The sequence below is a fragment of the Trichechus manatus genome, unplaced genomic scaffold (assembly GCF_000243295.1).
Source record: "Trichechus manatus latirostris isolate Lorelei unplaced genomic scaffold, TriManLat1.0 scaffold00112, whole genome shotgun sequence".
In the NCBI taxonomy this organism is placed as follows: domain Eukaryota; kingdom Metazoa; phylum Chordata; class Mammalia; order Sirenia; family Trichechidae; genus Trichechus; species Trichechus manatus.
Genome location: NW_004444048.1, coordinates 2,047,457 through 2,062,429, shown reverse-complemented (window position 1 = coordinate 2,062,429; position 14,973 = coordinate 2,047,457). Strand labels below are relative to the sequence as shown.

At 38.4% G+C, this 14,973-nt stretch overlaps 1 protein-coding gene across 1 annotated transcript in view; it reads left to right on the top strand.

Annotated features, from left to right (window-relative positions):
- SOX5 (SRY-box transcription factor 5) overlaps nucleotides 1-14,973 on the top strand; it is a 955,120-nt gene that overhangs the window by 182,375 nt on the left and 757,772 nt on the right. The gene's annotated exons all lie outside the window — the stretch shown is intronic.

The window sequence follows — 14,973 nt, the reverse complement described above, 5'->3', positions numbered from 1 at the left end:
GGTTTGTATTGATATTGGAAGAAATCAAGAATTTTTAATTTTTTTCCTACCATTATTTCTTTAGAGAAGTTCCTGTACATCTGAAGGAAATAAAAAGATGATCATTCATTCATTCATTCATACAACGAAAGTTTCTGTTCCCCTGGAGCTCTCATTTTCCTGGAGGGAAACATACCTTGTTTACTGTAAACTCGTGTATACCTTGCTTACTGGTTAATCTGCCCCTGTGTACGAGCGCGAGACAGGAGTGTGCTTGGTGTGTTGACGGAATGATAAGAAGGGCAGTGTAGTAGGAAGTAAGGATAGGAGATGAAAACAGGGAGGATGATGTGTTGTCCATCATACAGGGCTTAGTGGGGCATTGACTATTATTCCGAATGAGATTGGAATCATTAAAAGGTTTTTAGCTTATGACAGGCATGATATGGTTCCTACATGTTAAGGGTAACTCCAATTTATAGGTCGTGTGAAACTGTGTTTTCTTTCTCTTGTACACAGAATGATAAATGATGAATAGAAATAGACTGAAATTAGCAATGATCAAGGCAACGTTGTTTGATCAGGATATTGACTGATGATTGTGGTCAAGGTGCTAAAGTTAGATAGTACAGCTATGTTTATCCTTTTCCGTTTCCTTAATTTGCAGGATTATTTTGAATTTGTATACTTTTCTTTGGCTTTGTATAGCAGTTTATTGTTTCCTAATGTGAACCTTAATAACAATGAGATATCATATTTAAAAATTGTGTGCATCCAGTTAGTTGCTTTGTGTAGTTGTTCTTCAGTCTTTGCCATTTTACATTTCAACTGAAACTACATAGCCTTGTGTAAGTCTACAAACAAGTCTTGAATTTTATCTTCTATTTGAAAGGTAAGATGTTTTAAAAATTATTTTGTGGTTTTATAATAATTATCAGATAATTCATGAGAATATTTATGAAGAGGAAAACACAGAGTAGTTCATGGACCACTTTAGTAGGAATCAGAATATGTGAGTCGGGAAGCAGCTCTGGAACATGCCAGTAGGGTGTTTTCCAAACCCGTTGCTGTTGAGTTGATTCTAACGCATAGTGACCCTATGGGACAGAGTAGAACTGTCCTGGACAGAGTAGAACTGTCCTGTAGGGTTTCCATGGAGCACCTGGTGGATTCAAACTGCTAACCTTTTGGTTAGTAGCCGTAGCTCTTAACCACTATGCCACCAGGTTTCAGGCTGTCTTGGGGATGTCTTTTCACTAGTCTGAGCTTCAAGGTCTTTGCCGGCCAAATGACTAGCGCTGCTTCTCCCGTAGGGTGAGGGACAGTGTTATTGTTATCTCTGAAGTCTCTTTACATTTGATAACACTTTGTGCAAGTAAGATAGAAAAAGAAATTCATTAAAGAGTCACCTACCTTAGAAGTGACTGGTGATAGTAAAAATGAGAAAATAAGGAATATTATTTCATATAAATAACACAGAGGAAAATGTCCGTATTTATTTTCAGAAGAGTTCCCAGGATAGAGAAAATATTATTGACATTGGAAGAAAGAATTGTTTCTAAAATTATCATTCCTATCATTTGAGGAAATCAAAGCCACTATTGCAAAAGGGATTTTGGGGGATGGAAGATCTTTTACAAGTATCTGATGGCAGCAGTTCTAGTTGCTAAAAAACAATTTACCAAAATAATTTTAAACTTTTAAATTAACACTTAAAAGAACTATTTAAAAAAATTCTAACTGGGTCATTTAGCTCATTTTTTCTGTTTCTTTACTATCAATATCCCTACAACAAATATATAAGCCTGTTTGTTTATTAATACTGGAAACTATTTTCTTTTGAAATTTTTATATTAAACCTACATTCTTTCCTTTTTGGTTATAAGAACCCATTTTATGATTAAAGAGAGAAATAAGGATTATTATCTTTTGACATTTTTTGAAGGTGGGGGGTCATACCTCCCTCAGCTTCACCAACACACCTAAAATTGTTCTTGAATCTGGGGTGATTCACATCTCTGTGGTAGACAGTGGAGGAGATTCTCCTCACATAAGGGCCAGTTCCTTCACCTGTGTTTAAACCTCACTTTTTCTGGCCATTCCAGAGACATTTTTTCTTTTCTTTTGTATCCTCAACTACTCCCTCTTTATTGGAACTTTCTTCATCTAACCATGCTCATATTTCTCATCTTAAAAATAAATCGGCAAAAAACTTTTCCTTGACCTACTTCTTCCACCAGCTACTACTCCCTCATATACAACTTTCCTTAAAGTCTTAACTTGCTGTCTGCTTGTCTTTCCTCCCCCTCACTCCTCAAACCACTTCTACTTCTATACTGCTAAATCTTGCTAAGAACATCAATGTTTCCATCACACTAAATCCAAGAGGTATTTTTTAGTTGTCATCTTATTTTGCCTTTAGGGACATCCAACTGCATTAATGACTCCTCTCAACTCCCCTTTTTTATGAAAGATTCTCTTCCCTTTGCTTTTCGCGGGGAATGAGGCTGTCTTGTTCTCTACTATATCCCTAGCACACCTTTCAAAGTACTTTGCTCATAAATTTGTACTGAATATATTTGGTTTAAAGATCCATGACCAAATGATTATAATGTGAGATACAGTGCTTAAAGGCTACAAAAGAGGTACAGAGTGTCATTCTATGAGGTCTCAGAGAAAAAAGAGAGACAACTTCATAAACATGGTGGTATCTGAGCTGGGCCTTAAAGCATGCCTATCCTTTTGCCTAGCAGAGATGTTGGATAGTAGAAGAATGCCTAGAGTATATGTAAGGTTCTGGTGTCTTAAGTATCTGAGCTTGAGTTTAAGTTTGGATACAGCACAAGGTATATAACTCTAGGGCCAATAGTGACTGTTAAGGTGAGTTGTGCTAAGTGATTTGCCTTAATTTGACAGGACTTGGGGAGCCACTGAAAATTTTTGTTTGTCTGTGTGGAGACAGTGTGTGTGTGTGTGGATTAGAGATGTGCCTTGGATTAATGAATATGGTGGTGGTATGAGGTTGATTGGAGTAGAGAGGCTCCAAGAAAGAAGATAGACCAATGCAATCATCAGCAAAAGATCAGTAAAGTCAGGACTAAAATGGTAACAGCGTCTGACAGATAGAAGCAGAAATTTACAGAAAAAATCAATAGGGCTTGATGACTTCCTAGAGAGCTAAGGAATGCATTTTAACCTGGCAAAACTGATGTAAAGGCTATGCAATTCACAGATACAGGGAATCAGAAAAGTTATGTGCATTTATTTATTCATTCATTCGCTTGCTTATTTTATTTACATAATTACCTTTTTGATGGGAGGGTCAGGAATTGTTTTAAGAGTCTTCAAATTTTATATACCATGTTGAGATATTGAGAAAGTATTTAGTGCATAGATTCTATAACTTCACAGGGTAGCTGGAGATGAAGCTATATGAATTTAAACTTCATGGTGACCGTTGCCAGCTTAGTGGAAAAACGCTAGTTCAGATTCAGGGAATACACGTAAAGACCAGGAATGTGAATGCCTTGAGGCATTTTGGAGAAGGCCACATGGAATAATGGAACTCTGAAGTTTGAATTGTAGTTCTGCTACTTAGCAAGCTGTATAGTCCTGAACTAAGCTTTTGTAAGTTTATTTATTCGTTTATTTTTAATTTCTGCACGGGGTCTACCTGAGTGGCCTGCAAACAGTAAGCACAAAATGCTGGCTTTATTGATTCACTAAAATATAATCATTTCTGGAACATGGAATTTATTTGTTCATTCATTCATATATATATACTATTGGGTCTTACCCTTCAACAGACACTCTTTTAATTGTATTGCCTGATTTTTCCTCCATCCCACTTCTTGACTACAATTATCATTGATTTAACTTGGCATATTATTCTCATTAGTTAGAGGAAAAAGACTGATTATATCGTGTCCACTTATGATTATCTTATGCCACCCATAAGTCAGGCTAAGTCTCCTCTTCCTCAAGTTGGTTGGGGTAGCTATAAGTTGATGGGGAAGGTTGCTTTTACTTAAAAGGAACATGGAAGACATTCATTATGCTGATTTCCTTTAGACATGTACAGCAAACTATTTAATTCATGAATGGTTTAAATCATCCTCCTTAGCAGTAGTTAAACACACTGATGTTATAGAGATCTGCCAAACATAACTATTATCATACGACTACTGAGAACTTTTTGGACAGAAGTGCTGGTTAGAAGAGGGGAGCCCTATTCCTGAATGCTGAATGAGTGCTTGCCTGGGGTGTCTCCAGGAACAGGAGATAACGCAGGTGTTCAGCGCAGTTGCTTGCTGCTTCCCATCAAGAAGGATGGAGGTTCTTAGTGCTGCTGGTTTGTGGCACTCAGCACATTTGGCAAGCAGTCAGCTCTGGCTGTGGATTTCCCTGGGGAAAATAAAAGCCACAGGGAAGTCATCAGTGTGACCTTCTGCTGGGTAGTTGGCACATGGTTGCACCACAGGAAGGCTTTCAGTTGTCATTTTCTGAACGGGTAGATATCAGGTGCTGATGGAGGCTCCCCATTCAAGGTGGGAGGTGGAGAAGGAAAAAAAAAAAAAACTGAACAGAAGCTTACCAAATAATTCGCAGTCATGAAGCTTGACACCAACTGATCTGCTGATAAATTTTTTTGGGGGGGTGGTGGTGGGGGGGTGGTTTCTTTGGTTCTGTAAGCATAATTATAAGCTTTCCTATTTAAGTCTGACCCATCATATTGAAATGCTGTCACTAGTATCATTAGCAAGTAAAGTGTTGATAACATAGTCAAATGCACAACAGAGTTCTGGCTCTTAAGTGTCTGGACTGACTCCCAATATTAGGAATAGGAGTCAAACTGCCATCACTTTTCCTGTACTAACAGACGCACTGCCATTAGCAGTCTGAATGCAATTTTAATAAAATACATTGCCCTGCTGAGAGGGTCTCAAAAGATAAATAAGCAATGCAGAAGAGAAGCTTTTGTTTAAAAGTAATTATTTAAACTATGCATTAAAGGTAAATTTCTTTTACCAGTAAGGCGAATGCTATCAGAATTTCAATAATGATTTGGAGGCACTTATCTAGATAATGTGATATTGTCATTTCTGAGAGTTAAAGCATCATTTTATTTTCACTTATGTACAAAATAAGGGTAAATTGGATCCACGTATCATATGCATGTGTTTTACAGTTTATATTAAATTTTTGGGTGAACAGTGTAGTATTCTTGGATAGATTTATGGAAATGCAACAAGCTGGTGATAGAGGTCTGGGGGCTACAGACTTAACTTCCAAACACAGATTAGAACAGGAGGGCAAAGAACATCTTTTTATTTTTCCTTTGCTGTCAGAAGGGAAATCACATTTCAGTCTTTTAGAAACTCTTTTAACAGGATGCTTGTACATAAACCACAGTCACAAGGGAATAATAAATGTGCACATGTATCAGAGGAGCCCAAGCTTTGTTTGCCAAGAAGGTAAAAACCTCAGGCAGCTTATTAAGAGTTTACTTGGAAACCATTAAAACCACCTTTTTCTTTTCTTCTAAGTAGTGACACACTAGCATGAAAGTCTTAAATTACTACAGAATTAACTCTGGCCTTACTGTAGGCAGAGTAAGAGCATTCCTACATAAGTATTACAAGAGGTGTCAGGAACGCTTCTCATTCCCCGTGCCCACCACAGGAGGAAAGCAGCATGTGCTTTGGATTGAGACAGACCTCAGTTCAAATCTCAGTTCTGTCTTTTTTCACTCTTTATGGTCTTTGTTGTTGCTGGCTGCTGTCAAGTAGACCCCCATCTCATGGCGTGGTGACCCCATGAACAATGGAGCCAGATCCTATGCCATCCCCATGACTGGTTGGAAATTATGACCTTAGGAAAGTTATTTGTCTTCTTCAACTCTCTGTTTTCTTATCTATAAAATGAGAGGATGATAATAAAACCAGCCTTATATCATTGTTATGAGAATGAATGAGACAATATATGTAAAACATTTGGGATGGTGTCTGGCACAGAGTAAGCATTCAGGAACTGTTAATTATTACTGTTATTTTATCTTTTAACAAAGTTTTATCAGGGAAGGTTATATGTCAAATATTGTGCTAGGAGTTGGGATAAATATGTTGATTAATATATGGTCTCTACTTCAAAACTCAAAAAATCTAATGGAAGACATTTAAGCAGATAATTTGAGTACTGTATGCCATTTGTTCTAATACTGGTTTGGAACTTGGGGATATAAAGGAGGCAAGGCTTAATCTTGGCCATGGGAAAAATTACTGTAAAATCTTCTTGGTTAAACTTTCAAAAGGAAGATGCTCATATATATATTTTTTCATCCTGAGCCGTTGTGATTAAAGCCAACTAATTTTTTTTTCTACAAGAAAGATTTTTCCCAGCTTTTTCTCTGTTTCTTTTCATTTATGTAAACTTCTTCCTTAATTGTTAGCACCATGGTTAGATGATATCTAAAGGCAATGAGGGAGGTAAACATAAATTAACCACTCAAATGCTGCTGAGCATCTGTGCAAAAATGATATAGATGGGGGAGGTAAACAAATCCAGGTCTTTTTCTCATACAATGTTGATGGAAAAAACTGGTATGAGCTTTTGGAGGGGAATTTGGCAATATCTAACAAATCTACAGTTACCCTTACCTTTTGACCCAGACATCCCACTTCTAGGAGTTTACCAGGAAGATATACCTTCAACAATATAAAAATTATGTCTTCAAGGTTATTTATTATGGCACTGTTTATAATTGTAAAATACTAAAAATGATCTGAATGCTTATGCATAGGAGAGTATTTGAATACACATGACAGAACCACACAATGGGAATACTATGCATCTGTGAAAAGAATGAATGGATATAGAGTGATTTTTAGGCTTTATTGTTAAGTGAAAAAGCAAGATGCAGAAGATTATCATCTAAGAATGAAAGAGACACAAGAAAAGAAATGTGTTTCTGCTCATTGGTGTAAAAATGTGAAAGATAAACCAGAAACTTATGAAATTGGTTACTCACAGGGGATGAGCACAGAAAATGGAGATTGAGAGAATGAGAAAATGGTAGAAAGGAAGATTGGGGAGTGACACTTTTCTGAATACACCATTTTGGGGGTGTGAGTATGGTTCTGATCTTTAGAGCTGTGTTAATATTTCACATGCTCAATAAGTAAAAAAATAAAATGAACTAGGGTATTGGGGAGCCGCAAATGAAATTTGAACAATTACAAGTAAACCTAACTGTGTTTATATGAATTATAAATGAATGGAGTAGTGAAGAAAAGAGCTAATCTAAGCAACTTTGCAAAACAGTATTTTGATTCTGTATTCTAAGGCTAAAAACAAAAAGAGCCACTGATCTCTGGTCAGAAAATTTTTTTTTCACAAGGTATGGATTAGCAATTCAGTTTTTCACAGAAACTGCTTTAAATATATCCTAAGGTAAGGGCGCCCTAGGGGCAAAGTGGTTAAGAGCTCTGGCTGCTAACCAAAAGGTTGGCAGTTCAAATCTACCAGCTGCTCCTTGGAAACCCTATAGGGCAGTTCTGCTCTGTCCTATAGGGTTGCTATGAGTTGGAATCTACTTGGTGGCACACAACAACAGAATTATCGTCAGGCAGGGCCAATTGGTAGAAAAGAACATCAGTTTTTTTTTTTTTGGTAAAGAAGAGGATCAGTGAGAATGAGGGAAGCACACAATGAGATGTATTGACACAAAGCCACAACAGTGGACTCAAAACATACCAACGATCAGGAAGATGGCCCAGGACTGGGAACTTTTCATTCTGTTATACGTAAGGTCGCCATGAGTCAGAGCCAACTTGATGATGGCAGCTAACAACAATGGCAAAAGGATTGTGGATAATAAGAGCCATTTTCCTCACTATTAGAGAAAGAATTAGAAATAAGTAAAGGGAAAGGTCTAGAATGAACCTTGTGATGTTGGATTGGAATCTGAGATATCAGTAAGAGCTCATAGGTTTTGATTATATTAACCGCATTGCCATCAAGTTGATTCCAACTCATAGCAACCCTATAGGACAGAGTAGAACTTCCCCATAGGGTTTCCAAGGCTGTAATCTTTATGGAAGTAGACTGCCACATTTTTCTCCCGTGGAGGGGCTGGGGCGGGTTCAAACTGCTGAACTTTTGGTTAGCAGCCGAATGCTTAGCCACTGTGTCACTAGGACTGCTTTTTGAATATATACAGATATACAAAGAAAGAAATAGATATAGGGGTGTGTGCGTGTGTGTGTGTGTGTGTGTGTACACGTTTATATATTCCCTAGCTCTATCTGCTAGAGAGCCTATAAGTAAAAACAGCCCAGTAGTGATGAGAACACCTAGTACTTAGATCTTGGTTCCTAAATACCATTCTTCATTAAAGGAAACCAGGAATCCTGAAAGAAACCGCTGATTCCAGGGCTGGAATAGAGGAAGTACATGGTGAGAGTCTGGAATATTTTGTGATGCTGGAAGGTAAGAAAGGACTCAAAAATGATGGAAACAAGTTCAAAAGAAAGGTCTCCCAATGACCAAATCTAGGATAATTTGAGCAAGAAAATAAAGAATGATTGTAACATGGTATACTCGGTATAGTCTATGATGATATTCAAAGTTATTAAATAAATAAATAAATTGTGAGGAGAGAAGGAAAGCTCTTTTTAATAGTAGAATACTAATTTATAGATTTGGAAGGAATAATGAAAATAGAAAATCACCGTTTGGCAAATAGCACAGTAATAATTCTTTTAGGAAGGACCATCAATGGATGCTAAATTAGTGGGTGAAAATATAATGAGAAATAGGATATTTACATAGTGTCAAAGTATCTCCTCTCAAAATACGTATTAATTACAAAAAGGAAAATTGTTACTTTTCAGTGTACAAATATGACAGACACCATCTAAAACAGGCGGTCAAAGTTTGTATCGCCAGAAACAAGACAGATTGGCATCATGTCCCTCTTATACTATTCACTGAAAGGGACAAAAATCACTTCTGTTATGTTCTTGCCAAAAATGTGTAATATGAAGTTCATCATGAGGAAATATCCGAGGCCAAATTGGGGCACCTACTGCAAAATAACTGGGCAGGTCTCTTAAAAAATGCCAAGGTGATGAAAGACAAAGAAAGACTGAGAAACTGTCCTGGATGATAAGACAGTAAGAAGACATGACAAATAAATGCATTGTGGGATCCTACATTGACTTATGGTCCAGGAACAGGATATTAGTGGGACAACTGAAAAAATTTGAATAAAGTGTATAAATCAGCTAATAGTACACCAAAAAAAAAAAAAACCAAAGTTGCCATTAAGTCAATTCCGACTCATAGCAACCCTATAGAGCAGAGTAGAACTGCTCCTTAGATTTTCCAGCGAGTGGCTGGTGGATTCAAACTGCTGACCTTTTGGTTAGCAGATGAACGCTTAACCACTGCACCACCAGGGCTCCAGCTGATAGTATAGTGGTATCAATTTATTGGTTTTCATAATTGCACTGTGATTCTGTAAGATGCTAACATGTGGTGAAGCTGGTTGAAGGGTATATGGAAAGTCTTTGCATTATTTTTGTAACTTTTGTTAACTCTGAAAAATTTCAAAATAAAATGTTAAATTAAAATGTATACTTCAGTGAGAAGTACGTATGTATGTAGGTATGTATTACTGATCCTCCTTTATTTTTGTTTATCGTGAAGAAGAGATTGGCTCTATGCAAGAGGGGCAATGCCACTAGACTCTAGAAAGAAAGGAAGAATTGTAATACAGTATGGGTACATACAAAACATTATGAATTGGATCTTATTCTCTTAACTGGCTCTGTCACACACTGTGTAAGCCTTGAGGGTCTTTACTATACCTCTATTTTTTGCTCGTCTACTTGCCAGTAGAATAGGAATAATGATTTTAGCAATATGGTTTCTAATTATTCACACCAGTGGAGGAGAGCCCAAAAACAATAATTTTAAGAAGCATTCAAGTGGAGGTAAAGATTTAATGCCAATGAAGGACCAAGTGTATTCTGGTAGACCTAAAACTCCAGATTTTACAAAACTTTCCATAGAGGAAAGGCAGAACAGGTCCATTAAGTTCCATGGATGTGTGTAAAGAGATCAGTAATCAAAGAGAAGCTAGAAAGGAAGTAAGGGGTGTAATACACAGTGTAGCCAGTCTCTGAATGCTCAGATTCTTTAACTAGAAACAAGTTCTTGACTCACACCTCCCAAAGCTTGTTGGAACCAGCAGGGTGGCGGTTGTACTCATTAAAACTTTGTAAAAATATTAAAGGACTAAGAAAAAGGAACAATAGCAATTTAGAGTTGCACAGTTTTATATATCACCAGCTTTTTTTATATACATTAATGTTCAAAAATTAAATGTTTAAAATAATTACAAGATGTAGGCAGAGGGATTATTTCGTTGTCTATGTTCTATAGATGATGAAACTCAGATCCAGAGTTTCCAAAATCACACAGCTAACAAGTTTTATAGGAAGAATTTGAACTCTAGGCCAGGGTGTGCACTTGAGTTCATGAACCTTTTTCTAACATCTGGGAAACCCTCAAAATTCCATGAAGTTTTTGCATATAAGATTATGCAAGTCAATTTTTTTCCCTGAAGAGATGATACAAATGTACAAAATTGATTCTATCAGATTTTCAAAGGGGTCTGTGCAGAATATGGAGTGAAAATATTTTTCCTGGACTTGGAAATACATAACTCATACATACTCAAGAAGGCTTGGGATAAATAGCATTCAATAGAAATGATAAGACTTGCCCAGAATCACAAGAATTAGTACAGAAATAAGTCCACAACTCCAATTTGCCTACAATCAGGAAAGTCATCATTCTGTTGACCACCTTATGAATTGTCTTTACTGTAGATAGTTCTCTAATGGTCCAGCACCAACCAGGGAGACTGGCAGGTCTGGTTCCCTGGTCTGGTAACCCTGGAGGAGGTCACATGCAAAAAAGCTTTAAGCAGCAACACAGTTTAGATTCTCCGCTGAGACAGTGATTAGCATTTTGAGCATAAGGGTGATTTGAATAAAATTCTTTGGATTACTTGAGAATCCTGGGGGTGGAGTTAGGGGCAAGAATATAATTACCTATGTAGAATGAAAAGCAGCTTAAATCTGACAGAGGCATTGAGGTGTACATTCTCAGTGTGTTTTCTTATCCTGCACCTGAAAGAACTCTTTCCAGAGTTTTAGCTTCCTTAAGTGCCCTGGAATATTGGAGAAAATCTTTCGGTCCCGTGAGAGTACACTCTTCCCTTTGAAGAATACTTTGAAGGATGTCTGAGTCTCTATATGGCTTTGACATTGCTAAAAAGGTTGCAGCATCCACTAAGACATCCATATATTGTCTTTATCTATGAGTGTATGTATTGCCATGGCAGAATAGATGAAGTTAAAAACAAACAAACAAAAATTTTATTCTTTACTATTAGAATCAAGGTCTCTTGTCTATTAAAAAAAAAAAAAAAAACTGACTCCCAAACCCGAGATTTGTGAAAGACTTAATATCAAGATTTGACATAAATACGCTTATCTAAATCACTGATTTTGCAGACAAGGAACTGAGGCCTGGAGAGGTTGGTTAAATTTTGCATAATTTTACACAGTTAATAAGTGACAGAGCCAGAAAAAGAACCCAGATTTCCCGATTCCTGGCCCAGTTTTCTTTCCACTATGGCATGGTGCCTCATGACACATATGAGATTAGAGCAAAATTGTATTTATTGAAATGCATGAGAAGTGTTGTAGGTCTTTTGGTGATGTTTTGCGAAAAGAGTGGGGTCATTCTATCCTTGATTTTTTGTTTGTTTTATGCTATAAAATTAATAAATGAATAATGTCCTTGATGTATCACAAATTAATAAGGTTCTAACTTTTTTCCCTTTCAACAGTCTGCCTGTAGTTTTGGAAATTACCTTCTTTGCTCAGAAATAAATGCATGCATGCCTTTGAGTTGCTAGCACTTGAGCTGCTAACCAACTAAGTAACTAAGAAATCACCTCTCTTCCTAGGTGCACTGGTTTGCGAATGTCTTTTGGTATTACTGCAGTGGTAGTGTAGGGATTTGCAACTGGCAGGCACGAACTGAATTGCCATCATTTGGCTTTAGCGGGAGTTAGAGTCTTGTCTCCAACATAAGCGTGAGCCAAGGTACTGTCTCCTTTTTTCTAATTTTAGTTGGAACCATTGGCACTGATCTTACCTAGACAGACTAGTGTTATTTCTACCCAGCACAATCTGCTGAGATGGGCTCTATTCCAAGCCATTCAGTTGAACTTCTCCCCCTGATTTACCAAATATAGATATGATTGGATGTAGAGGACAGGAACTTTCACCCTTTTCATTAGAAGGCATTCATTCAGATTTAAAGATTCTAAGTTTAATGGGTTCAATGTATGATGCAGAAAGAATTGGCTGTTGTGACTGAATATTGCAGTGTGCTTTAATTGTGGGTAATGAAAGAATTAGTCCCACATTTTGGTGCTGGTACACGGTTATAGATACATTTAACTGCTCAAGTGTAAGAGAAAGGGTGAGAAGTGACGTCTGCATTCTAGCCCTGACCTGTCCTATAGGGGAGCAGGAGAGCTGTACAGTAGTCTTGTCCTGGTCATAAGCATCCTTCCTCCCTTCCCTCCTCTTTCTCTTCCTCCTCTCACTTTCAGATTTTTCTATTCCCTTTATGGATAGTGTTCCTATAGAAGGTCTGCCTGCCACATCCTGTTGCTAAGTTTTGTTTACTTCTAAAACATGAATGGGTTGCTCACCTGAAGTGTAGGTAGCCTAATAAGAGTAATAATAAACCCGTTGCCGTCGATTGAAAATACTATAGCTTGGGTCACCTTAGTCCTCAAAGTTCGCCTTTGCTTTTTAACACTTTAAAGAGGTCTTTTGCAACAGATTTGCCCAATGCAATGCATCTTTTGATTTCCTGACTGCTGCTTCCATGGGTGTTGATTGTGCATTCAAGTAAAATGAAATCCTTGACAACTTCAATATTTTCTCCATTTATCATGATGTTGCTTACTGGTCCAGTTGTGAGGACTTTTGTTTTTTTTTATGTTGAGGTGTAATCCATACTGAAGGCGGTAGTCTTTGATCTTCATCAGTAAGTACTTCAAGTCCTCTTCACTTTCAGCAAGTAAGGTTGTGTCATTTGCATATCATAGGTTTTAATGAGTCTTCCTCCAATCTTGATGCCTCGTTTTTCTTCATATAGTCCAGATCTCAGATTATTTGCTCAGCATACAAACTGAGTAAGTGTGGTGGAAGGATACAACCCTGATGCACTGACACTTCACCAAAGAAGACATTCAAGCAGCTAACAAACATAAGAGAAAATGCTCCCTATCATTAGCTACTAGACAAATGCAAATCAAGTCTACAATGGAGGGTGGGGGTGGGACTGAGATGGCGAAGTAGACACTTCCAGTGGACCCTCTTACAACAGAGACCCCCACCAAAAAAAAGTGAATCGATTGTATATGGCAACCTGGGAGCCCTGAACATCAAAGGCAGAGTTGAGGAACCAGACTTAGTGGCAGCGGGAGGGAGAGACAGTTCAGAAGCAGCGAGGAATTCCCAGACCTGACCTGGTGAGAGCCTGAGCCCTTCAGGCCTGATCAGCTCATGGGTGAGCAGTGAGGCAGGCAAGAAGCACTGCTCAGGAGGCACGTTTCCACACCAGAAGACACCCAGTGGCTGAGAGTCTACACAGCCACCCAGAACCAGTGAGAAGCAGCCCTCGATTGGCAAAAGGTAAGTAATTGCATACTACCTACCACGCAGACTAAAAACACTCCCCTTAGGGAAAAACCTCTCTCCCATTTACCTCTCCACTCCCTGCTCTGCACTGGTCCCGGACCTGCTTCAGCAATTGCCGAGTCCCCCGGGCCAGAAGTAGGATCCATCACACTCCCGGAGCCATTCTCTCTGACTTGGAGAGTGAACAAATTAACAAATGGGAAAAAATAAACTGCCATCTCCTCTAAGCCAGGAACCCAGGGTAGGCACAGCTCCTTTGCCTAGGCACACGCATAAGGGATCCATGGACTTTGAATGCCTTTTCCCCTGCATAGACTCTCAACATCATAGGCCCTCATTACCACAGCCCTCATATACCGAAGTCTAACTTCAACTGTTTCAGCTGTGAGGTGACAGGTTCTTGACATTTGACACTGCTCTACCCATTAAGCAAGGTCTTCACCTACCCACATCAGGGGCCTGAGGACTAGTGGCTCCACCCATGCCACCTAGCCACCTGCGATAGGGGCCCATGAATAACAGGTGCTCCCCAGTCCTTACAGCCAACAGCACTGGGTGCTTATAGTTTGGCTGCAGAACCCACCCACCTACACAGTCTAGGGAACAGGGACGGCCATCGGCCCCCTGCCTCACTCAGAGTGTGTCCCCCTGCTGCATCCAGATGCCTGTGCCTACACCAATCACCCATGCCTGTCTAGGACTGTGAGAGCCTACACCACATACTTAGTGGCTGTCTAGCTGGGCACCTGAGCTAAATCCGTACAGGAGGAGTGGGCAGACTCCTGAGCTCACATACCTAGTAACAGATCTAACCAACTGGTGACAGGACATTAGACCTTCAAAGGTGTGGATAATCAAACTACCTCATACAAGCAGCCTATCTGAGCATATCAAAACAAAACAAGAAGCTAGGACACAGTAAGCAAACATAAAATAAATATAATAACTTATTGATGGCTCGGACACAACAGTCAATATCAAATCACATAAAGAGGCAGTCCATGATGGCTTTAGCAAGCTCCAAAATAAAAAATCTAGATATTTTCCAGAGGAGGAAAATTTCTTGGAATTACCAGAGGCAGAATACAAAAGATTAATATACAGAATTCTTCAAGAAATTAGGAAGGAAATTAAGCAAAGCACAGAACACAGAACAGAGGAAATTAAAAAGATTAGAGAAGAGCATAATGACAAATTT